Source organism: Orycteropus afer, unplaced genomic scaffold (assembly GCF_000298275.1).
Source record: "Orycteropus afer afer isolate SDZICR_OR568_19922 unplaced genomic scaffold, OryAfe1.0 scaffold00016, whole genome shotgun sequence".
Taxonomy (NCBI): domain Eukaryota; kingdom Metazoa; phylum Chordata; class Mammalia; order Tubulidentata; family Orycteropodidae; genus Orycteropus; species Orycteropus afer.
In genome coordinates, this window is record NW_006921603.1 from 5,198,108 (window position 1) to 5,223,864 (window position 25,757).

General features: G+C 38.8%; 1 protein-coding gene and 1 non-coding gene across 2 annotated transcripts in view; one reads left to right on the plus strand and one right to left on the minus strand.

Annotated features, from left to right (window-relative positions):
• FAM13C (family with sequence similarity 13 member C) overlaps positions 1–25,757 on the minus strand; it is a 176,580-nt gene that overhangs the window by 133,434 nt on the left and 17,389 nt on the right. The gene's annotated exons all lie outside the window — the stretch shown is intronic.
• On the plus strand, positions 25,597–25,718 carry LOC122152019. The gene has a single exon (XR_006164373.1). It is a non-coding gene; the product is annotated as a small nucleolar RNA SNORA32 (small nucleolar RNA).

Here is a 25,757-nt window from a genome sequence, read left to right on the forward strand (position 1 = left end):
TTTGGTCAATGACATGAGACAAAGTATATGTGAACTGCTGTATGAAAAGTGAATTTACTCTGTAAATCTTCACCCAAATCCTAATTAAAAAATAAAAATAAAAATAAAATAGGCATCACTAACTGCTTCTTACCATCTATTTGTATCCAGTTTTAATAAAGATACATAGTTTTCATAAACAAAGAATCAAAATTCATGGTTAAACAGGACAGCTGCAGTAATGAGTCAGTCCCTATAAATATGGCATCACAAGCTTAATCCTGCTTACTAGAACGTGGTCATGTCCACAGTACAGAGATATGAAGGGAAGGCAAAATGGAGCCTTTGTCAGACCTGCACTCCCTTTTCAGCCACAGGGACAGAGCCTATTAAGACTTACTTCAACTTTAAGATTATTGTACTTTTAAGAATCAGAAATGTTCATCTCTGTGGTATCAATGTAAGTTAAACATTCACGTAATTTTAAAATCAGCTCCTTCTAAGTTGACTTTTAAGCTCCTTCCAACACTTCTTACCTGCCATAGAGTATTACCATCCCAGGAACACATTTATTCTTTCTTCCCCTGGGAAAGTGAGGAGCTTGTTGGTATGGAATCTCTACCACATTATTTTCCAAAATTATTAAACTGTTTTATTTTTTTATTCAAATATCCTTCAATATTTCATTTCACAAGCTCCCTGTGTATTTTGTTTAGTGTAGCAAGAATCACATTATTCTTGTATTCCCAAAGTAATCATGAGAAAAATACAGAGTTGCCATCACAAAAACTAGTCCAGCTACTCAAACTTCTCCACTAATGTCCTGGCACAAGAAATGAATATTTTCAAGCTCAGAGAAAGCTCCACAGAAAAGGAGCAGGTGGGCAAAGAGGGGCTTCAAATCTCATTGCTAATAAACTCTGTGATAGTTACTTATTCATTTATTCAAATATTTAATGAACACTTTCCATAGTGCCAGGGATGGTTCTAGCTGTGCGAATACAGGAGAAAAGCAAAGCAAAGCAAAGCAAAGCACTTCAGAAAAAAAACAAAAAACAAACAAAGACAATTTTTTTAAAAAAAGTTCTACACTTTCGCTGAGTAGTACAGATTTGTTTCCATTTCCTACCTTTTCAAAACCATGGATGTTTGAAGCCACAGGAAAAAGAAGTGGCAGTCTGCTTCCATAAAGATTGCAGCTTTGAAAACCCTATGGGATAGTTTTACTCTGTCCTATAAAGTCGCTATGAGTTGGAATCGACTCGACAGCAATGGGTCTTACATGATAGTAATAAGAGCGCTGGTGGCACAACAGTTAAGTACGTGGCTGCTAATCAAAAGTTCAGTGGTTCAAACTCACCTAATGGCTCTGTAGGAGAAAAGATCTGATAAACTGCTCCCATAAAGATAACAGCCAGTCCAGGAGTGAATCACAAAGTATGTGAGGGCCATTAACACTGATAATATGTGGTGCCCCCTCCTGTTTACTCACTCATTCGAATGGGATATATGAGTTATATATACACATGTATATATATATATCTGTGTATGTCTTAGCTATCCATGAGGTAAATTTCTTTAAAATATTACTATAATATTAATGCTTGGACACAAAAGTGGCCTAATGCCATTTTAGTGGTATGAGATGAACTAAATTATAAAATTTTTACTGAATGTGAAGTAAGATTCATAGTGACCCCTTCTTGGGTTTCCGAGGCAGTATCACTATGGAAGTAGATTGCCCTACATTCCTTCTGAGGAGGGGCTGGTAGGTTTGAACCGCCAGCCTTCTGGTTAGCAGTCAAATGCCTTAGGCATAATGCCACCAGAGCTCCTCTAGATTCCACAGTTTCTACAAAAAGAATATTCCACATATTCTACAACAAAGAAAACGAATCAGTGAACTTAGTTTCACTAACACTGATTGTCTCAACAACCAATGTAAAATTCTGTGGATCTCCCACAATGAAAAATTGACTTCCATCAATTTTGCTTTAACTAGTTCAGTTTTGATGCTTGTTCTGTAATAAATAATATAATTATAAATGAACAAACTGAAAGATGTCATAAAAGAAAATTCAAGGATCAGAAAAGAAATATAACAAATTACTGTATTTTATTTTAGATCAAGTTAGACTTGATGACCCACCCCCACCTCTTGTTTGTTAGAAAGAAATAGTATATTCCCAACAGTATACCCATGTGGATGAGGACTTTTAATTACATAGGAGGGAACCACAGGAGACAGATGTCAATGAAAGTGGTGAAGTAGTAGGGGTCTCACTGCATGTAGACACCCTCGTGATCCTTTGTGAACTTTATTTCTGGCCAGCACATTCTTACTCACCGGAGCTGGTATCAGTTTCATTCAGTTCCCTGCCAGTTCCCTTCCACTGCAGCTCTTGCTTTTCCTTGTGTCCTGTCTGCTTGGCATCTATGAATCTTTGGTTTGTCCTTGTTTTATTGATGTCTTAAGCATGTGCTTACCTTGCTTATTAAGGTAATCCATCTCTGAGCCTAGAAAACCCTATGGGGAAATTCCACTCTGTTCTGTAAGGTTGTTATAAGTCACAATCAACTGGGCAGTACACAGCAACATCAAGAAAGGCTTGATAATCTACTTCAAAACAATCAGCTATTAAAAATCTTATGGAGCACAGTTCTACTCTGACATACATAGGGTTATCATGAGTTGGAACTGACTCAAGAGTAAGTGGTAAAAAAAAAAAAAAAAAAGGACCAAGTTTGCTGGTCTGATAGAGCCTGGTGGAACCTCTGAGATTATGGTCCCTAGCTGCCCTTCTGGTCTGGAACTGAACCCACTCCTATAGCTTCCAGCCAAACAAAAGACAGGTATATGACCTGAACATTCCCATTGGGTAGACACACTCCTAGAAAAGAGATCAATCATAGAAGAATAGAAGGGCTGTGTACGCACAGGGACACAGCTCAGGGGGCAGGAATGAATGGGAGGGAAGGACACAGGGAAGAGGTAACTATGGGAAAGAAGTGGGAGGGGAGCAGTTGCATTGTGGGAAATGGCAGTCAATGTCATAAGACAAAGTGTATGTGAGCTGCTGTATGGAAAGTGAATTTTCTCTGTAAACTTTCACCCAAATCACAATAAACATTTAAAAAGGAAAAAAAAAAAGAGTAAATGGTCTGATTATTAATGATATTAATAGATTATCAAATCAATAATAGTGGTACAGTAGTTAAAACTCTCTGCTCCTAATCAGAGATCAGCTGTTTATACCCATGAGCCCGCTCCAAAGGAAAAATATGTCGCAGTCTGCTTCCATAAAGATTTACAGTCTTGAAAACCCACGGGGCAGTTCTACTCTGTCCTCGCAAGGTTGCTATCTATGAATTAGACTACACTCAACAGCAATGGATTTGTATGTTTCTTTAAGGGGTCCATAAGATGCAAAACAAGGAGCTGTAGTGGTGTAGTGGTTAAGGCATTTAGCTGCTAACCAAAAGATCAGCTGTTCTTGGAAGAAAAATGGGGCAGACTGATTCCATAAAGATTTATTGCCATGAAAACCCAACGTGGGTCACTATGAGTTGGAATCAACTGGATAGCAGTGAGTTTAAGACGATGTAAAATATCTTCTGGAGGGTTCCTTCTATTTTCTGATTGCCTCTCAACTCACATCTTTACTCTCTGAATGCAGTTTTCCTCTTCTAGTGATGCTTGCTCCACTCCCTCTATTTTGTCCCAGGAATCCTTGGTGGCCCATCTCAAATCCTATCTTCTCTGATGACTTGAGACCACATTAATATCCTTTCTCTCTCCTTCTGGACTCAGTCTCTGTGGTGCTGAATCCTGAAAAGCCTTATTTTGCAGTATATGTAGTTCCTAAGGCATATGACTGCTAACCAGAAGGCTGGTGGTTCAAACCCACCAGCCACTCCTCAGAAGGAAGATTGGGCAAACTACTTCCGTAGAGATACTGCCTCGGAAACCCAAGGAGGGGTTGCTATGAGTAGGATCCAACTTGATGGCAGTGAGTTTTTTTTTTGTTGTTGTTGTTGTTTGTAGAATGTATGAACTTGGCCTATGCCCCTCAAGCTAAAATATAAGCATGCACGGTGCTTTCTCAAAGTGCTTCAGTACCTTACAAAACATCTGTTCAGTCATCATGTGTCCACCAAGCACCAGTGCCAAGGAGCAGTAGTATGTGGATTTGGGAAACTTGAAATACACCTACACAAACTTTCACAACATAAAAACTCCAAATATTGAGACTAATTTAATGAAAATAAATGAAACCTTTGAGAACTGGAACTCAATGAGACTTCGTTTTCCAGGTCTTGCAAATTTTCTGCCTTTCACAGGGTACAGTCTTACCAATTTTCTATTGCTTGTTTTAGTGGAAATTTTTTTTAGTTTTCCTTCTCAAACAGGTTTCTGCCTTACACATGTCCTGGCTTTCACAGGTTTTACTGTACCAGTTGAATTTCAAAGCCACAAAATACTTTTCCTGAAAACCAGTCTCTCATTGCTTGCATGTTCATTTCAGTAAATGGAATGAGGCTAAGAAAGACTGGCCTAGGGAAGGGCCTTGAGCAACTGTTTCACTGAATAAATACAAAACTGCCAAATACTAACAGCAGCTTGTATTTGCAGTATGCAAACTTCTCAAACTGCTTTCCCATCCATTAGCATAACTTAGCAAGTATGTTTCTTAAATGAAGGCATCTAAGTATATGGAAAGGATCAGAGTTCTAAGTCCTTCCACTGTTTACATTTTTATTGTGCCTAACAATTTTTCATACATTACAGTCATTATAAAATCCACCCAGGATTATTTTCTCATAAGTTCTGGATAAAAGACAACTTTAGTTTTTTTTATATAATATTGAACTGCATCCACATTCTGAAAAAAAAAAAAAACATGGCATTAAAAATGGGCATGTTTTAGCTCTCAACAATGGATTCCAAATAAGTTCGTACATACACACAAGAGCCTGTCTCCCATTCTGTTGAAATTTATTAAGAATTATTAAATTTATTAAGAATTTTAAGGAAAGGCTAGCAGTTCTAAAAACATATGGATCATTTAATACAAAAGAGAATTATGTTATTTCTGCACTCCTCTTTGAAAAACTTTGTGGAAACATCGGTTCTCTTCTATCCTTAAAAGATATGGCTCTGCAATGTTGTTATTGTTATTTTCTTTTGACGGAGGTTGTAGAAATCAGGGGAAAGGGGAAGAGAAATAATATTATCTCAGAAGCCAGAAATTTGCAGATGAATTTTACTCTCACAGAAACCTATTCAAGCCTCGTACACAGCTTTATCTTCCCTGAGATGAGGAGAGCTAGAGTACCCAGCTGCCATTGCTGACCATTCTCACCAGGATGATGAAAAATGGATCCTGATAGAATAGGAGAAAAACATGGAAGAGAACTCAAATTCTTAGAAAGTCAGACTTATTGGACCAGTTGACTGGAACACCCTCTAAGACACCCTGAGACACTCTAACCTTGAACATAAATTATCCGCTAAGGTCACCTTTCAGTGAAATAACAGGTGATAACAAAATAAAGGATATTACCTGTGAGTAAAGGGCTCCATTAAAAACTCACCTATATAAGACCAAAAGGTCAAGAATTATTCTAATGCAAAGTTGAAAAGGGGGACAGGGAAACTAGAGTACCGGGAATGGAACAAACTGAACACAATTAATAACAATGTTGACATACTGTAAAAAATGTAACGGAATGTCACTGACCAACTTGTGTAAACATTGTCAAATGGGAACCTAATTTGCTGTGTAAACTTTCAGTGAAAACACAACAGAATATTATTTTTAAAAAGAAAGCACTTTTGCTGAGATTAAAATAAATAAAGGTTAAAATGTAATATTATTTACTATGCTTTCTCAAATTAAAAATACATTAACATTATATTATACATATTTATCACAATAAATTTTTTTAAGAAAGTAAATTATTATTTAAAAAAAAGCAAAGAAACCTAAGGAGAAAAAATGATAGAAAATATCAGTATCTTGTGAACGCCTAACATTCACTTGCATCATAGCTTTATGACCATTTTACAGTAATTAAAAGATGCCAAATCCTTGATGGTATAGATGAAAAATCACCTATATGAAAATGGCAGGAGGGTATTTCCAAAAAGGTACAAAAATAATAACTCCTTCTATTTTTAATTTATTTTTGTGGCTGTTGTTGTAGAGAATATATACACAGCAGAACATACCCAATTCAACATTTTTACATGTATAATTCAGACACATTGACCACATTCTTCCAGTTGTACAACCATTCTCACCAGATTTTTCCAAATTGTTCTTTCCCCATTAACATAAATTCCCCACTAATTTAGAATGCTGTCGTTTATTAATGTATCAGTTTTCATGGAAAAACATTTTTCTTTTTTTCTCTACTGTCACCTAAATTCCCCACTAAGGTTCCTATCTAATCTTTCAAGTCGTCGTCAATTTGATCCCATATAGATACTTCTTAAAAGAGTCAACACTTAAGGTAAACATTCTTTACTAGTTGTTTGGTTTTAAGAAGACTTCAGAAGCTATTTGTGGTTTAAGGTTTAAAGATGATCTCACGGCAATGGTTTCAGGGGTTCATCCGCCTCCATGGCTCCAGAAATGTTCTGTCGTGTATATCTTCTCAACAACAATGACAAAAATAATGAGTCCAAGAAAATGTGAACGTCTGTTCTGCATTTCCCCCATTCTCATCAAGATTCTGCTATAGAATCTTTGATCAAAACATTCAATAATGGTAGCCATTCAATAATGTAACCAGACCAGTTCTTCTGGTCTCATGGCAAAGGGGGCAGTTGTTCATGGAGGCAATTAACCACACCACCTATTTCCTCCTTCTATTGCTGACACTCCTGCTTCCTCTGTTGCTCCAGGGAAATAGAGACCAATTGTTGAAATCTGGTTGGCCACTTACAAGCTTTTAAAACCTCAGGCACTACTCAAAGAACTAAGAAGAACAGAAGCACTAAATGTGGCATTAGGCCAATTAACTGGGATGTTCCATGAAATCATGACCCTAAACCTCCAAACCAAAGAACCAAATCCCATGAGGTGTTTGGCTGCACATAAGCAGCCTCAGCAGCTACTCTTTTTATTGATATTGTAAATATTATCTATCTGACAACTTTTGCCATTTAACTTTTTATAGGTGTGCATCTCATTGACAGCATTTACACTAGCGCCTTCTTAAAAGACTCCATCTACAATGTTAATACAAAGCCAGAACCCACTCAACAGAGGCCAACCTTTGTCTTATCAAAGGCTGCACAGTCTTAATTAACAGTTTTTAGACTGTTTATCCCTAAGTCTTTCATCAGACTCTCCAATTACGAGCAGAATAGGTAGTTTTTCTTCAAAAGGGGTCCCCATTTAGAAAACACGATGAAATGATACATCTGGACTAAACTCAATATTTTAAATAAAGGTAACCCACAGCAACAGTTTTTATATGAACCCAGGAAAAGCCTCAGAAGGATCCATTAGATTACAATACTAATTGCACCACTACTCATTCTGAGGAAGTCTTTAATTTGGAAACCCAGCAATTATCTAGACTGATGAAAGAGCTTAACGCCCAGAACATTTGAACTCAAAAGCACTTGGAGTTCAACAGACAGCTAGCATCTCCAACCCAAAGGCCACAGCCCCCTGTTCCCAACTAATTTCCATAAAGCTTCATGACACAGGAAACCCTGAAGGGAAATAGAATTTAACCAACTAGAATAAGGTACGCACTTTGAAAGATGCTCAAAATAACTAAAGAAAGCCATTAGGGGTGATTCTAATGAATTAGGTCCCGTCATTTCCCTAAATTAAAGTACTTACCAGCTTTCCACTGCCTGCCCTGTGCTTCTTAGCCTGAAGCCAAGTCCTGGGGGATGGGAACTGCGTACACTAGGGACTGTGTCAGGGGGAGCAAGCCCACAAGACACATATTAGAATGAAAGCTCTCAAAGGGCCACCCTTGCCTCAGACTCATTCTCCACAGCATCATACAGAATCACTGAATCAGTATTTGTTGAATGAGGAGTTATTACCAGGGCACAGCTTCCTGGAATATGAGATTTTAGGTTACAATAGAGAGAAAAAAAAATGTTTTTCCATTAAAACTGATATATTAATAAACTACAGCATTCTAAAGACTTTTTAAGATGACATGGATGTACCTGTTAAGATTCTTAGTTTCAAACAGTCAAAAGAAATTTTAACTAATTTAAGCAAAGAATGCATTTATTGGAAGGCTTCCATAATAATCCAAAGGACTGAAGAACCAGGCATGGGGCTAGGAGGCTAAAAGGACATCTGGAGTTGTACTAAGAACTGATCCAACACAGACATTTCTGCCACCACTGAGCACTCTACATCTCTGATGTCACTGGCTCTAAGACGAAACACTTTTCATTTGTTAGAGAAAAAAGGAAGCACTGCTGCTTACCAAACTATGACATAACACTGTTTGTACAAAGCATCCTGATTTCAGAGATAATCAAACTGTTGTGAATATGCATGTTTTAGGATTGATTTGACTGCAGCATGCATAAGGCATTCACCGGTGGTTCAACAGCAATATTGTCACTCCCCATGTGCTAGATTCAAGTTTGATTCCATTCATCTGAGCAGTCGATTGGGTTTTGCTGTGATGCTCAACAGGTTTCAGCAAAGCTTCCAGACTAAGATGCACGAGGAAGAAAGGCCTAGCAATCTACTTTCACAAATCAGCCAATGAAAACTCTATGGATCTACTGCAATGGTCTGATCAACAACAGACCATGGAGATGGAACAGGACCAGGCAGCATCCTGTTCCAGTGTGTGTGGAGTTGCCATGAGCAGTGGTTGACTCGACAGCAGCTTAGATCAACAACAGTAATGTGCAATGTAGATACACATTAGATGATGGGGTATCACCGTTTCAACTGCTGCACACAGCCCAGGATTGTGTTGCTTGCTGCAATCACTGTCACTCCCAGAGCCCCTGCAGTCCCACTGCTCTGGTCCACAGGCTCTCGATGCCGAACCTCTAGGGCGGACAATCTAATAAGCAGAAACCAGATTATGCCCAAGTCCTCGCTGAAGTACTTGCATTTTCTTAAAAAGTCAGACTTAGTGGGTCTTGTAACCGCCAGCTTTCTGGTTAGCAGTCAAGTGCCTTAGGCACTATGCTACCAACCCACCAGCCACTCCTCAGAAGGAAGATGGGGCAATCTACTTCCGTAGTGATACTGTCTCGGCAACCCAAGGAGGTCGCTATGAGTCAGGTCCGACTTGATGGCACATAACAACAACACTGGGTCTTAGTCCAGTTGGTTTTGGTTATGGTGGGAAAAAAAGCTTCTGCCTTTTTCCCCTCCTGTGGTAAATTCTCCAAGCGTAAGTACAGAGTTCAGATGCTGGGCAGCCAAAGAATGAATGGCAAATATGCCCTCGAGGGAGATTTCAAAGAAACTCCCTCTGATGGTAAAAGTTCAGTGTTCTCTGCTGCTTGGCCTCAGAAGAACATGTGAGAAGAACCAGAGCAGTCAAACTTCCTAGGCAAGATCCAAGGCGCTTTACAATCCAGCCCCTACAAATTGCTCCAGTCTAGCTACCATCACCCTGTCCTTTCCAAACTATAGGCCAAGGATGACAAAGTAGGTGGCAGCCCTTGAACTGCCATTATCACTCATGTCTTCACTCGTGGTGTGTTTCCACTGGCTTAGAACTCCTCCCTCCTCATGCAATTTCTCCACTTAGACAACTCCAGTTTCACAGTTCGGGCCAAACAGCACATCTTGTGTGAATAGTTCTACTTAGACACATATGGGGTCAATGAGAGTTGGATGCAATCTGACAGCAACCCGTTTCAATTGTAGATGTGTGGCCAGAGTGAGAATGATTATTATTGGGTGACTTGCAGAAGCATGGTCACTAGAGTTAAGCTACTGCTGATTGGCTGACTTAACAATTGTATACTGGGGGAAGGAGGAAAGATTGCTACACTGATTGGCTAGCTTACAGAAGCACAATTACTGAAGGGAGCTGTTATTGATCCATTTTAAACAGGTGGAAAATAAGTTTTGTTGGTTACTTGATGACAAGAGCAGAGAACAATCAGTGTTCTTCTAAGAGGATAGTAATGTTTCATTCTCACTGTTATGTTAATAAATTAGAATATAATAACAGTACTTATAGCTAACATTCTAACATTTATTAAGATCTTACTATGTGCCAGGTATTACAGTAAGTGCTTTACAAAGATTATCCCATTTAATCCTTGGACCTACCCTATGGGTAAGTATTACTAGTCCTCATTTAACATTTACCTTAGGTCCCTTACTAAGGAGCTCTGGTGATACAGTGGTTAAGGCATTTGGCTGCTAACCAAAAGGTCAGTGGTTCAAACCCACCAGCCACTCCACAGGAGAAAGATGAGGCAATCTGTTTCCATAAAGATTTACAACCTTGGAAACCTTATAGGATCACTATGAGTTAGAAGCCACCCGATGGCAGTGAGTTTGGTTTTGGTTTTTCAGGTGCCTTACTGGTATTTGAAAACAAGGAGAATGACCATGACTACAAAGGCAGCACTTTTATCAAGCTCAAGATAGTAGCTCTACAGATTGCTTTTACTGTTGTCCTCCCCTGCCATGATAATGTGGTCACCTTACATAGAAGCACCAGATCTCATCTCTCTTTGTGCCCACAACTACCACGGTGCCAGGCCTCACACGCATTTAAAAAAAAAAAAAAAAAAAAATCAAGTCAATCCCAACACATATTTCCAAGTGGAACTGCACTCCCTAGGGTTTTCAATGCTGATTTTTTCAGAAGTAGAGCCCCAGAGTTGTCTCTGGGTCTATTTGAACTGTAAATCTTTTGGTTAGTAGCCAAGTCCTTAACTGTCTGTACCACCCACTCCTTGGCGTGAGTTAAAGCTCAGCTCCACCAGGATTAGGGACCAGTTCTGCCTTCTGTCAACAAGCAGCTCGCGCAACTCAGCAACACATCTTATTGCAAGTGCCACGCCGCAGTTTCACTTGGAGTGTCTGCTTTGTTCTTGTCCCCAAGTCCTCACTTTGTAGCCCACTGTAGTAAGAGGATCCAGGGTGCTTAGTGTCCCACAGCCTCCTGGACTGGAAGCCCATCTGGCTCCTCTCATCGGCTCTTGCCCCTGGGGCAGTGAGAAGTTTACGGTCTAACTTCAGGAACTTCCTTGTCTTTGTTTTCCAGGGCTGCCATAAGAAATTTCTAAAACTTAGTGAATTAAAACAATAATAATTTATGCTTTTATAGTTGTGGAGGCCAGAAGCCCAAATCCGAGTGCCGGCAGAGCTACAAAATCCTCCAAAGGCTCTAGAGGAGAATCTTGCCTTATTCCTTCCAGCTTCAGGTGACTCAGGCATTCTTTGGCTTGTGGCAGCATAACTCCAATCTTCACAAGGCCTTCTTCTCTGTTAGTGTGTCCTTTTCTGTCTCTTACAAGGACACTCTCACTGAATTTAGGGCTCACCCTAATCCAGTATGATATTATCTCAATTTCTGCCTCAATTACATCTGCAAAGACCCTATTTCCAAATAAGATCACATTCTGAACTTCCAAATAGACATGCACTTTGAGGGAAACGAACTCACCACACCCTTCAGCTTACAAAAGGGGAAACCAAGGCCCAATGATGGGCACACTCAGGCCAGTGTCACTGATAAAACACCTCATTATTTAATCAGATTTGGCAAACCAAGCAAAATGGATGGTTTTGCCCAGGAAGGGGTTATTAGTGAAATCAACAGTTTCAGAAGTTAAAGAAAAGGCTGAGTCAGTGTGAGTAGGGAAGGTTATGTTTGAAACAAGCTTGGTCCCAATGTCACTACAGCTAAGAAAGGCAGCTGATTAAACTTATCCATTTCAAAATAAGGAGATGGAGAATTATTTGCACGTAAGTATTTTTTAAGATACACTCTTTAGTCTTGTTTGCCGTAGAAAAACCTCCTTCTGAAGAACACAACATTAAAAGGCAAACCACATTTAGCAATTAGCTCACAAGTAATTAAGAGGAAGCCAAAATAAACCAATTTTAAAAGTACCTTATTCAACAAAATGTGTTCAAAAGAATGGCATTAACACACTGTAATAAAGTCTAGCTATGTCACTTCTGACATTTTAACCAACTAATGAAAATTTCAAGCACAAGAAAATCAAATCATTCTCCAGGACTATTACAGCTACTGAATTTCCTGATTGAAAACAGAAAAAAAAAAAAAAGAAGTTCTTTTTTTGAAAATACAGCCTGCAAAGCCTTGCATTATTTTCTGAAACAGAACTCCATCTTCATGGCCCAGAGATTAGAATTCTGTCTCTTCTCCAGTGCACACTCTCTACTGCCCCTCGTCCCTGTCACCAGTCCACCCCGATCTCTGCATACAGCAGGTTTCTGCAGCCAATTCCCTTTTGCTGGTCTGTCTGCCTGGGCCACGCAAATTGCCACCAAACCCCAGAGACTCCAGGGCTGTATCAGATCTGGCAGAGTTCAGTTTCCTGCCCACACATTGCCTGGGGACGTTTCTAAAATCCAGACCCTATTCTTTCCAGGCTGTTCATCACATTAAAAACCAGTCATGGAGTCCTCATTTTGTTTTTCAGCGTAAGAAAGAGGTAGGATATTTGGGAATTAAATAGTTATTTTTCTCTATTTCTGTCCTAATATTTCACATCAGGTAGAAAGAGCACAGCTGTCAAAGTCTTTGTAACCATTAAAAAAGGAAAGAAAGAAAGAGCCTCAAATCATTAGTATTTCCTGTTTTATATTTAGAACTAGACGAATTCAGCCTTTTGTTCCATCTTCTTGTCTTTCAGAGAAAGTGATATCCAAGTCTTTGGAGGACCAGGCTCTATGTGTTTCTAAAGCAAATGTCAGTTTCAATGCAGCTGAGAAGACAGTAAGCATCGGTGAAAGAGAAGCTGACAGAGAGAAGAGGTGTGGGAGAATAATGCTCTCCCAAGGATCTACAAAAGGAGCCTTGATAGCACAGTGGTTAAGCACGTGGCTGCTAACCAGAGGTGAGCAGTTTGACCCATTCAGGCACTCCATGGGAGAAAGATGTGGCAGTTTGCTTCCGTAAAGATTTTACAGCCTTGGAAACTTACAAAGTTGTTTGCTGTTGAGTCAGTTCCGACTCATAGCAACCCTATAGGATAGAGTAGAACTGTCCATAGGGTTTCCTAGGCTATAGTCTTTACAGGAGCAGATCAACAGGTCTTTCCTTCTGGGTTTGAACCAGAGACCTTCGGGTCTGCAGCCAAGTGCTTAACCTCTGCACCACTGGGGCTCCTTGGGAACACTACAGGGCAGTTATATTCTGTCCTAAATGATTACTAGGAGTTGGAATCAACTCAATGGCAATGGGCTTGGTTTGGATTTGGATCAGAGCTTCAGTACAGCCAGTGATTTCTGGGTTAAACTACATTACAAAACCACCACCATCATCCTACACTGGCAAACTGATTTAGAGAGCTTGGTGTACCTGAGCCAAGCCATGGTCTTTTCAATCCCCTCATATGTGAGAGAAAACTGAACAATGGAAAAGGAAGACAAAAGAAAAATGAACACATTCAAACTGTGATCTCAGTAAAAAAATCAACTACCATATTTTTCTCATATAACCCCCCATACACATAAATAACATGCAGATACATGTAGTGCACACAACATGCACAGGAAACTAATGCATGAGCAGGTTACAAGGTTTACCAAAAAAAAAAAAAAAGTATAATGTATGCATCGACTACTAGAAGAACAAAGGAATCTGTCTTAAAAGGAAAACCACCAGAATGCTCCTTAGATGGGAGAATGGTGAGACTTCAGGTCATTCACTTTGGACAAGTCATCAGGAAAAACCAATTGCGAGAAAAGTTGGTAGAACAGAGGGTTAGCGAAAACGAGAGACATCCCCAATGAGATGTACTGACACAATAGCCAAAAACAATAGACTCAAACACACCAGTGATCATAAAGATGGAGCAGTTCTGGCCAACATTTCCTTCTGCTATATATTCATAAAGTCTCTATGAGTAGGAGTTGACTTGACAGCAACTAACAACAACAAACCACAACAGTGTCCCTTCTGTTATTTAATGTTAGTTGCAACTGAAAAGCCTAAAAAGCTTCACATAGGAATGACCTTTCCCACTGGAAATTTCCCTGGCACAAGGCAATGTTACCAGGCCAACCAATCACCATATTGTAGCTCAGAGTGTTAAAGAACAAGGGAAGCAGCACTGAACATCTTTATTCCTCAAGAAATCCCCTAACTGTGGCCACAACTTGTTAAGCAGTGTTAAAGCTACAGAGAACTCAGCTATGAAAGATTCATCACAAAACCAAGTCAAGCTTTGTTGAGTGAAAGGCAAAGTTCCATTGTGACTCAAAGACCATCAGTTGCTTGTGCCTGGAGGTAACTATATAATAAAATAATGCTTAAAACAGTAAAATCATCCTTTGTGCAACACTCGCCTCAGTCTGGAGCCGCAGTTTTCAAAGCTGCAATCCTCCGGCTAGCTGCTTATCTCCTGGAAGATGAATGCTCAAAACATGGCGTTATTGTTCTGTTTCTGGCAAGAGCTGTGTTGCTTTTGATAATTAATTTTAACACAGAAGCGGGTTTGTGAAGGTCAGCCTTCTTATCGACTTAATAACAGCCCTGTTTTTGGCAAGCAGGGTTCAGTGGGATAAGTGGGCTGCAGATTTTGAGGGCAAGGATTCTCAAACTTTTTGAGTGTTTTTGTCCAATTTTCAAGTCTATATCATCCCAAGTCACTGGGCAGCTTTTCCCAGGATGTTTCATGCTGTTTGAACACTAGATGGATAAAATAAATACTTTACTGAGCCTTCTAGAACTAGATAGGCTGCTGACTTCCCTTCGTATGCCCTCCGTAACTTCCTTAGAAGGCTCCAACTAGACGAAAATAAGTAAATAAATAAAATTTTAAAATTCCAGCCATTCTCAGGCTATATGGGTGTTAACTCGTTACTTCTGTCTTGGGAGGATAAGTTGAGTTTGGTTGAGTTTGGTTCACGTCGCTCATTTTTTATAAGTTTGCTAGATTTAGCAAATAGAAATACAGGATGTCCAGCTAAATGTAAACTTCTGATAAACAATAAATGCATTTTCCGTAGAAGTGCGTCCCATGCAATATTTGGGCACATTTATAACAACAAATCATCTTTTGTTAAAAGAAAATCAATTAGGCTTCCTGTACTTTATCTGGCAGCTACGTTTCTCACAAAGTTTAGAGCCCTGAATAATAGGCTTGGGGCTGATATGTTCTGTCCCAGCCCCAGAATGATATTTAACCATGTTTGATCAAGTTTAGATTGAAGATTCTTCGTTAACCAAAATGTCAATTCATTATGTTTCTGCTACCCAGGCTTCCCAAGCAGCTTTGCTTCCAAGCTCCAAAACACACTGTCTAAGTCCTTGTTAAGCTGTTTTCTTTGCCTAAAGAACACCCTGCTCTTGGATAAATAACACCAAGCACATGAAGATATAAATTTGCATATCTGTGTGTATGCAGAAACCCAGCTCCCACATCTGACGATATCCACATGGTCAAATCTAACTTCCTATAGGAAGTATTTTCAGATCAAATATTTAAAATGCCTCCTAATCACAGCACTGCTGATTAGGCAGGCATAAACCAGAGTTACTACAATCCTCTGGCAAGAGAAAGAGCACAATTATTCCTAAGTAAAAGTAATGAGCTCTGGAGTTTCATTTGGCAATAGAGAAGAAATCAATACCTAGACCTACTTCTTTTGTCCCCATAATAATAAAGCAGATGTTCAGCTGAAGGAATGCTTGTACAAAACTCTAATTCCTGTTCCAACATTAAAGTAATGGCATGTATATCCTTTGGTGATACTTAATTAACCAAATTAATGTTCCTTTTCTTATCCTATTTTTCACATTAATAACACTAATACTTCATTATTATGATGGTCTAGAAGAGAAAAAGACCAATTAACTTCATTCTGCTTCAGATTATCTGCTATTTTGAGTAAGATGTGGAAGTCACTAACACTGTTCACCAGTATTCTGTTCTTCTGCCTTAGGTCTCTTGTGTTATGGAATGGAGTCATTGGATGGTGCAAATGGTTAATGTACTTGGCTATCAATCAAAAGGTTGGAGATTCAAGGGTACTCAGGGAAGCCTTGGAAGAAAGGCCAGGCTACTTCTGAAAAACCAGCCATTAAAAACTTTAAGGAGCACTGTTCTACTCTAATACACATGGGGTCACCATGAGTCAGAATCGACTCAACAGCAGCTGATATTGGTGTGTTATGGGATAAGGGATGTCTTAGTGCTGCTGTTACACAAATACAAGTTGTTGTTGTTAGGTGCTGTCGAGCTGGCTCTCACTTATAGCAACCCTACGTGCAACAGAACAAAACGCTGCCCAGTCATGCACCATCCTCACAGTCCCTACTATACTTCAGCCCGTTGCTGCAGTCACTGTGTCAGTCCATCTTGTTGAGGGCCTTGCTCTTTTTCGCCGACCCTCCACTTTACCAAGCATGATATCCTTTCTCAAGGAATGGTTCCTACAACAAGTAGGTGGCTTTAAAGAAGACAAATTTATTTTCTTACAGTTCTGGAGGTTGAAAGTCCAAGTCAGGGTCTCAGCTGTGGTGATCCCTTCCTTTTCTATAGCCCAGGGCATTCCTTGGTTCTTAGTGATCCCCACATGGCATCTGCCTTCCCCAGTACATGTCTACCTCTGCATCTAATGTTCTCCTTTGATAGCTCAGAAGTGATCAGTTTAGGACACACTTTGCTTAATGGTCTCACTAATATAATAAGGAAAACTCTATGTCCAATCAGGATTGCACCTATAGGAATAGGGATTAGGATTCCAATACATACTTTTGGTGAGGGGGGAAGCGGAGCACAATTCAACCCATAAAAGGGGTGGAGGGGTTGTACCTTACTAACTCTAGCCACAGAAATACTGTGTCTGACTTCAGGCCTAGAGTTTCTAATTGCTGGTTTGGGACTCTCAAAAAAAGAAAGAAAGAAAGAAAGAAACACTGCCAATGACTGCGTTCTGACTCACAGTGCTCCCTTCTTGCCTTTCCGAGGTGGTATCTCTACAGAAGTAGATTGCCCAGTCTTCCTTCAGAGGAGTGGCTGGTGGGTTTGAACCGCCAGCCTTCTGATTAGCAGTCAAATGCCTTAGGCACTACACTACCAGGGACTCTCCAGAGCTCTCTTTTCTCTCTGACTTAGAAATGAGCAACGTTCAAGATGGCAAATGCTCTATTAGTCTGTGTCCTTAACCAAACAATGAACAGACACCTGTTGGTTACCAATGATGGCTATGTAGCAAGTGTTTGAAGTGTCCTTTTGTTGGTTCAAACATTAAGGTTTTGGGTTATTTGTTATTGCAGTAAACCCTACCTAGCCTGATTAAGGAGACATGTAATTAATGAGGATTAGTGTATATTCAGTCAAATGAGTCTATAAGACATTTTATAAACTACCTTTAGCCCACTAGAACTTACTATCATTATTAATCATTATATATTATTCAGAAAAAAAAAAAAAATCAAACTCACTGCTGTCAAATTTAATCTGACTTATAGCAACTCCTCCTTGGGTTTCCAAGGCAGTATCTCTACAGAAGTAGATTGCCTGGTGTTCCTTTAGAGGAGTGGCTGGTGGGTTTGAACCTCCAGCCTTCTGGTTAGCAGTCAAATGCCTCAGGTACTATGCCACCAGAGCTCCTATTATCATTATTAATTCTCAATAACCTCTTGAAGTACATACAATTATCGTCTCCCCTTTACAGACAAGACTGACACTTGAACAACTGGTAAGTGCATACTTAAAGTCAAACAGAAAATAAGTGGCTGAGAAGGAATCTGTACCCACATCCATCTGGACCTAGAGATCACGATTTTCACCACCTCACTATACCATTACTCAATCACTTATCTCTGAGATTTACTTATTATTGGACATTTTCGCATAGTATAGGCAACAAGCCTTGGAACCAAGGATGGGCAAAAAAAAAAAAAAAAACCACTGCCACTGAGTCGATTACGACTCAGCAGCCCTATAAGACAGAGCAGAACTCCCCCCAGAGGGTTTCCAAGGCTGCAAATCTCTACAGAAGCTGACTGCCTCATCTTTCTCCCACATAGCAGCTGGTGGGTCAAAACTGCCAACCTTCTGGTTAGCAGCCGAATGCTTTAATCAGTATACCACCAGAGTTCTTTAATGAAGGATAACAAGTGCCAATAGACACAAAGGTGTCCAGGAAATATTTCGCTATTTTTTTTTTTTTTTTTTCACATGTGAGTAGGTCTTGACTATGAACTGAATTTATATGGTTACATAATGTTAGAAACCATCTTTGGGGCCATGTAAGGAAAATCAGAAATTCTTTAAATAAGAACTTATTTATCTTTGAAAAAGATGCATAACAGTCACTCTGTATGGAAACTATCAGCATCTCTGGTAAACTATCCAGTTGGCATGTAAATCGAGAGATCAACTCTTGCATACAGGAAACAAAAATCCTCACAACTGCACCAATAAGCAACATCATGATAAACAGAGAAAATATTGACATTGTCAAGTTCATTTTACTTCGATCCACAATCAATGCGCATGGAAGCAACAGTCAAGAAATCAAACAATGTATCACATTGGGCAGGTCTGCTGCAAAAGACCTCTTTAAAGGTCTTTAAAGAGTTAAAAAGCAAAGATGTCAATTTGATGTTACTAAGGGAGCTCTGGTAGCATAGTGCCTAAAGCACTTGACTGCTCACCAGAAGGCTGGCGGTTCAAACCCACCAGCCACTCCTCGGAAGGAAGGTTGGGCAATCCTACTTCCGTAGCGATACTGCCTCGGAAACCCAAGGAGGGGTCGCTATGAGTTGGGGCTGACTCGACGGCAAACAACAACAACAACAACAAGGTATACCTGACTCAATAGCCTCATATGTACGTGAAAGCTGGACAACGAATAAAGAAGACTGAAGAATTGATGTCTTTGAATTATGGTGTTGGTAATGAATACTGAATACATCATGGACTGCCCAGAAGAAAGAGCAAATCTGTCTTGAAAGAAGTACAGCCAGAATGTTCCTTAAAGGCAACTATAGCAAAACTTCATCTCACAAACTTTGGGCATGTTATCTGGAGGGACCAGTTCCTGGAGAAGGGCATCATGCTTGATAAAGTAGAGGGTCAGCCAAAAAGGAAGAGCCTCAGTGAGATGGATTGACACAGTGGCTACAATAATGGGTTCAAACATAACAACAACTGTAAGGATAGTGCAGGACAGGGTATTGTTTTGTTCTATTGTACATACAGTTGATATGAGTTGGAACTGACTCAACATCACCAAACAACAAGGACAACACAATCCTTGCCATTCAACTGAACCAACACCAGCTGTTCATTGTTTCAAAGAATTCTTCTGTAACTTCTAGGCAGAATATCAATTAGATAACGTAGCTCCAAGCACAACAATGCCAAATTTTCAAATTTCCCATTGCTTGTAAACTTAAAAGTCTCAAACCAGTTATATTGTTCTGAATGTTAACTCCATTGCACTGGAGTGCCATTTTTTTTTTTCTTTTTTAACTTTGTAAGGTTTAATGCCCAAGAAATGTGGTACATCACTTAATTTTAAGATTACTTCACGTCAGTATTTAAGCTGAATATTGGTACATTTCAAAAAAGTGATAAAATTATTTTACAGATATTCCAAGTTTCCTTCTAAAAGTATGCTTCTTCATCAGTTTAATCATTTAAGAGCAAGTTGGATTTGAACTGAGAGAATCTGAGTCTGATTTGTCATGAGAAATGAGTGATCCCAAACACTTACTCATGTGGCCTCACTTTCAAGAGCACTATATTTCCCAGAGCCCCATTCTTCTGAATCTCAGCCATTTTACTCTTGCAGGAGCAAAGGAGAACTCAGAAAACAAACTCAGAGGGCAAACATTCTCTGCCAACCAGTAACAGATCTTCTAAAAATGCACACCTAAACCAAAATGAAAAGTACAATGTCTACACTAGAGTTGCAAAACCATGTATGAGCAATAAAACACAAAATGATGTGTTAAAACAATTATCTAACAAAGACCACTTATTACATTCACAGTGAATTCATATTCTTGACACCCTACAAAAAGCAAGTCCTCAAAGGCGTATTCAGCAGTTACAAGTCTTCCTCTCACCAAAAAGCAAATGAAAATCTATTTGAGGCTCATTTTTGTTTTCCAGGGCATTCAATCTCAAAGTCGTTGGGAGTCGCTCATTGGTTCAGTAACATATTACTAAAAAATGTACATAATACAGATTCATAATTGGAAAGAGAATCTTAGTTCTTCTGTGGGGGAAAAAAAAAGACTCAGATAACTATCATCTTTTGACTCAGAGTCCAAAGCAGTAAGAATACAGAATATATTCTTTTAAAACAGAAATACAGTAAATGCTTCATAGGTTATCTTGTCTGGAAGTGTTTAGGGTTTTTCATTTCTGTGGAAAGATAAAAACACAAATTTCACAATCAGACCTGGATCTCTTTTTAGCCTCTTAACACATCTACTGGAGCCAAGTGGAAGAAATCTGATGCTGATACACATCAGACCAAACAGCTGGTCTCCCGAAGGAAGTGGATTAGCAGTGCAATCACAGTATACAGCTCACTGCAGAAAAGCCCTCTTTATCACCTCCTACTTTTTGTCTTCTGCTAAAATAGCTACCAGAGAGGAAGACAGACAGGGGGTGCATAGTGGTGCCAGATAGCAGGCAGTGGAGATGATGAGACAGGATTTACCAAAGCTAAAACTAAACATCCTCTGGACTGTTACAAGGTTCAACACACGAAGGTGGCTCTGTTAGTCAAGTTTAATCTTTCCAAATCAAGGTGTCATGTATTAATAAGATAACTTACATGGTGATCAATACAGGATCACTTTTACTTTTTTCACAAAATATTACTTGTAACCCATGTTTTGAATCAGTTCTCCTACCTAGGACAGAAGGTTTGCTATGTAATAAAACATTCCATACAATGGCAAACAGTTACTGGATTCTACTTTGACCAGGAGTAAAGATCAGCATAGATTCACACACCTTGTTTTAACTTCAAATTCCATCTAGCAAGGAGCTCTATTATTAATGTTACTAAAATGTGGCCTTTCTGGAGACTGGCCATTAAATCGGTTCTTATCCAAGCTATTCTTTCACAAAGCCCTGAGGAAGACAGGGATAAACAAGCAGAAAGGAAAACTGCAACTGATCTGGGTCCAAATAAATATTCTCCTTACTTCAAGTATCTTTAACTTCAAGGACATTCTTGCATTGCCTTCTTGGCCCTGGTCTTCTGTTAGATCAATAAATATACCTACAGCCTCTCCTTTTAAATCATTCAAAGTGGGTGCAAAAGGAATCAGCCATTGATACAGCCACATCTAACCTGAGATTCTGCTATTCTGTCCATGGTTCCTTTTCTTAGAAGTAGCCACAACCAAGATTAAAGAAAAACTGCTAAAAGCAAGATATGAATCTGAACCTCAAGGAGTAGACCTGTTGATTCTGACTTTGAGGTTGTTCAGAAGGTAACAAAGGTGGGGAATTAAGCCAAAACTTTCAACAGTTACCATCTGACTCCTTCTCCTTTCTCCACCTTCCCGCCCCCTTTACCCTACTTGTTAGAATCTGACTGACAATGATGGCAATAGCTAAATCTCCACAATGTTTCAGTTTCAAACAGGGTTGTTTGTTAAGTTCATACAGGTTGTGCCCAGAAGTTCTCTACAGGTGCTTTAGGGGAATGATGATCTCATAGCAAATCATTTAAAACTCTGTGTCTTGATGATGACAGGAAGATCCCAGCAGTTTTTGTAGCTAGGTTGTAAACTCAAATTCCCCAAATCCAGCTTTGCAAATAGAACCACTCTTTCTACTACACTGCATGGTAAACCTAGCTAAAGTGACACTGACCCTGTGATTAAAACTCTTACTGAAATGTCTATCAACTTCTATATTTGTCCCAGTCCCAGTGGAGCATTGCCTAATATTAAACAACACTATAGTATTATCACAGCCACTCCTGGGAAGGAAGATGGGGCAATCTACTTCCGTAGTGATACTGCCTCAGCAACCCAAGGAGGGGTCGCTATGAGTCAGGGCCAACTCAACGGCACAAAACAACAATAGTATTATCAATGATAATTTTGTAAATTATTTAAAGTAAGGCTTGACCAGAGCCTTACTTCCTTCATTTTAAATCTAGCTTCCTCCAGGTCAGTGGTTTCAATAGGGGATGTATATCAGACCTCCCTATAGTGTTTAATAAAAATACAGATGTCAAAGACCTATTCAATATTTCTTAATGAATCTTTTTACTTTATATTCTTGGTATATTCTTGATATATGATATACATGCTTTATCTATATAAATATATGTATAATGTATCTTAGGACTATTAAGCTATACCTCAAGATTTTTTCCTCTTTAAAAATTATATTCATCTATTTACTATATGGAACAAATGGTTTGCATTCAAAATGTGAACCTAAAGATTGTTGGTTTGAATTCACCTAGTGCTACTGTGGAGAAAAGACCAGGCAATCTGCTACCATTAAGATTACATCCCCTATGGAGCAGTTCCACTCTATTACCATAAGGTGAAATCAACTCAATGACAAATAACAATAAAAATTTTATAAAATCAAAAGTAACATTCTCTGACCTCTTTGGAAACATGCTTACTTTTATTCTTCTAGACATGGTCTAAATTTTTTGGAATGGTTTTATTATCTTGTTTTTCGTGTCACATTATGTATTATTATTATGAACTCTCATCAGACTTTTCACATTTGAAAATTATCAGTAATTAATTAACCACAGCCATTTCCATTTCTGTCATCTACAGACAGTTTTGTTTTATTTGGATCCTTGCCTGAAGGTTCTGCTGTCAGTGGCAGGCCCAACTTTGTGTCTTCAACAAAGAATAGTCTCAGGACCCCCATGGTAAAGGATGATATCAGACTTCAAACTACTGAAACTTCAAAGAATAGACGCCTGGGCACTGTTTAGACAAATTTCAGACCCTTTTGTGTGTTGAGTCAAAGTCTACAGAACTGTACTCAGGAAGCAGAAAAATTCATGACACTACTAACTCAAGATCAAGCATACCCAAATCCAAAGCCACTGCCATCGAGTCAATTTCAACTCATAATGAACCCTGTAGGGTTTTCAAGGCTATAAATCCTTATGAGAGTAGATTGCCTCATCTTCCTCCCACAGAAAAGCTGATGGGTTTGAACTGCCAACTTTCTGGTTAGCAGCCAAATGCCTTACCCACTGCACCACCAGAGCTCTTTCAAGATCAAGCATAGCAATGATTAATTATGTAGAATTGAACGGATTGGTAAGAAAAATTGTACTGTGGTGATTTGTTTGGAATTTCTTTGTTTTAATGTTCTATTTTTTGGGTAGATAAGATAGTCTTTTCTTTTTATACTCCAACTAATTATAATCCGTAACAATTTAGTAGACTCTGCTTATGTAAAGTGAAATGAAATATTCCTAAATTATATCAGAGTCTCACTGACCCCTAGAGCTCAGAAACTAGTACAAGATGTTCTTGTTTTTTTTCATGGCAATATAATTATTTGTACACATTCAACAGTAATCTGAATTTTTTTTTTAAAACCACGCTATAACTGGAAAAACAAATTATGCAACCAAACCCTTAGCTAGAATGTCACATCTGAGAGGATGCTCAGGGAATGAGGCAGAACAGGCCACTTCTGAGGAACTAATGTCTACAAAGCCTTCCTAGGAAAACTGCTCAGCAACTTGGCTTTTTTTTTTTTTTTTAAATTAACATTTTTCTGAAAGCAAGTTGAAAAAACATTCACTTTAGAAACGTAAACAAGGGTTTTAACAAAACCAGACTACACCTTTTATGTAATATATGTATATATTAGCAGCAAATTACTTCTGAGATTTTCATTTATGTTCTTTTAAAGAAAGCACAAATAATGTATGTTAGCATGAAATGTCAGCTAAACCACTCTTCACCCTTTATTCTGTGATTTGGACCTAGAGACAGTAACAACGGTCACTTCAGGGTAGGCCAGGAACCTAAGGTCATTTGGGAGACTTTGAAAAGAGAGAGAAGGAGCTCACCAGCTGCTTCACGGGACAAAGCTGTAGAAGTCTGTTTCTGTAAAGAAGACAACCTAGGAAACCCTACTCTGTCTATACAGTCACTACAAGTTGGAATTGATAGCAATAAAGGTTTTCTGTTTGTGTTTGTGATGAGTTAGAAGAGAGGAATTCACCCACATACATGGGTACTGTGGTAAAATTTGATAGAGAGGGTTTCTTAGACTTGGTTTCCCAGCAAATGATCGAGGCATTAAAAGTCCAGTCTAAGATTCCTTAAGAAAATTTACAGAGAGAAGTTTATTTTGTAATTATTCAATACTGTAGGGCTCTAGATTTTGCCAAGCACAATTAAGAAGGCTTATATAGTAAATTAAGGAGGTCTGGTGGGGCAGTGGTGAAAGCAATCCAGCTGTTAACCAAAAGGTCAGTGGTTTGAATCCAGCAGCTGCTCTGCAAGAAAAAGATGAGGCATCTGCTTCTGTAAAGATTTATAGTCTTGGAAACCCTATGGGACAGTTCTACTCTGTCCTATAGGGTCTCTATGCATCAGAATCAACTCAATGGCAATGGGTCTTTTGGGCAATGTTTTTTTTTTTATTTACATAGTCAATCAATACTCTGCTGCTCCTATGTAAATAATCAGTTCAAATCTAATGAGTCCAACTTTAGTTTGTGATCAATAAAAATCATTATTTGAGATTACTATGATCTCAAGGAAGATGGTTGGGGGGGTTACAAAAAAAATTGTAAAGGACTTTGAAATTTAGTGGAATCTTGGCTAGTTCACTCATCTTTGTTTAAAAAAATATGACTGCAACTAAGCTATTTTGTAGCTCTCTAGAGAAAGAAGATAACTTACAGAAATAGATGGCAAAATAAATATATAATTATACAGGTAAATAATTCCTGTATACAGAAAGGCAAATGGTGTCCAGTAGAATGTAATTGACTACTGCCCTACAGATATTTACTAATCTTGCATCCATCTCTAAATTCATTTCAGCATTCCCTACTGGACCGTAAATGTGTGTTACTTTGCATTCTCTTTTGAGCTTATTGTAATATCTTACTGGTTCCCTCATTAATTAATGAGTTAAATAAAATAGTTGACATGTTTTCATTTTATATAGGTACTACTCACTGTCGTCGAGTCGGACCCTACTCATAGCAACCCCTTCTTGGGTTTCCAAGCAGTATGTCTACAGAAATAGATTGCCCAATCTTCCTTCCCAGGAGCGGCTGGTGGGTTTGGTGGGTATGAGAGTAAATTGTATCTTCTTTTTTTTTTAAGCATTCAGAAGAAATTTATTTGATTTTTTTCTTCACAGTGAAGGCAATTTGTTTCGTATTACTTTCTTTTTTTTTTTTTTTTGCCCAATCTACTACTATATAAATATATCTTTTATGGTCATTACCAAGGCTTTTAGAATGTAGTTTCTGATTTGCTGTGAATTTGACCATTAAAAAAAACTTCCACCAGGTTTTGTCTTTGCTACCTTGGTAGCAGTAAACCAATTGGGAACATTTCATACCCTTATGTTTTCTACAAACTTTATCTCATCTATA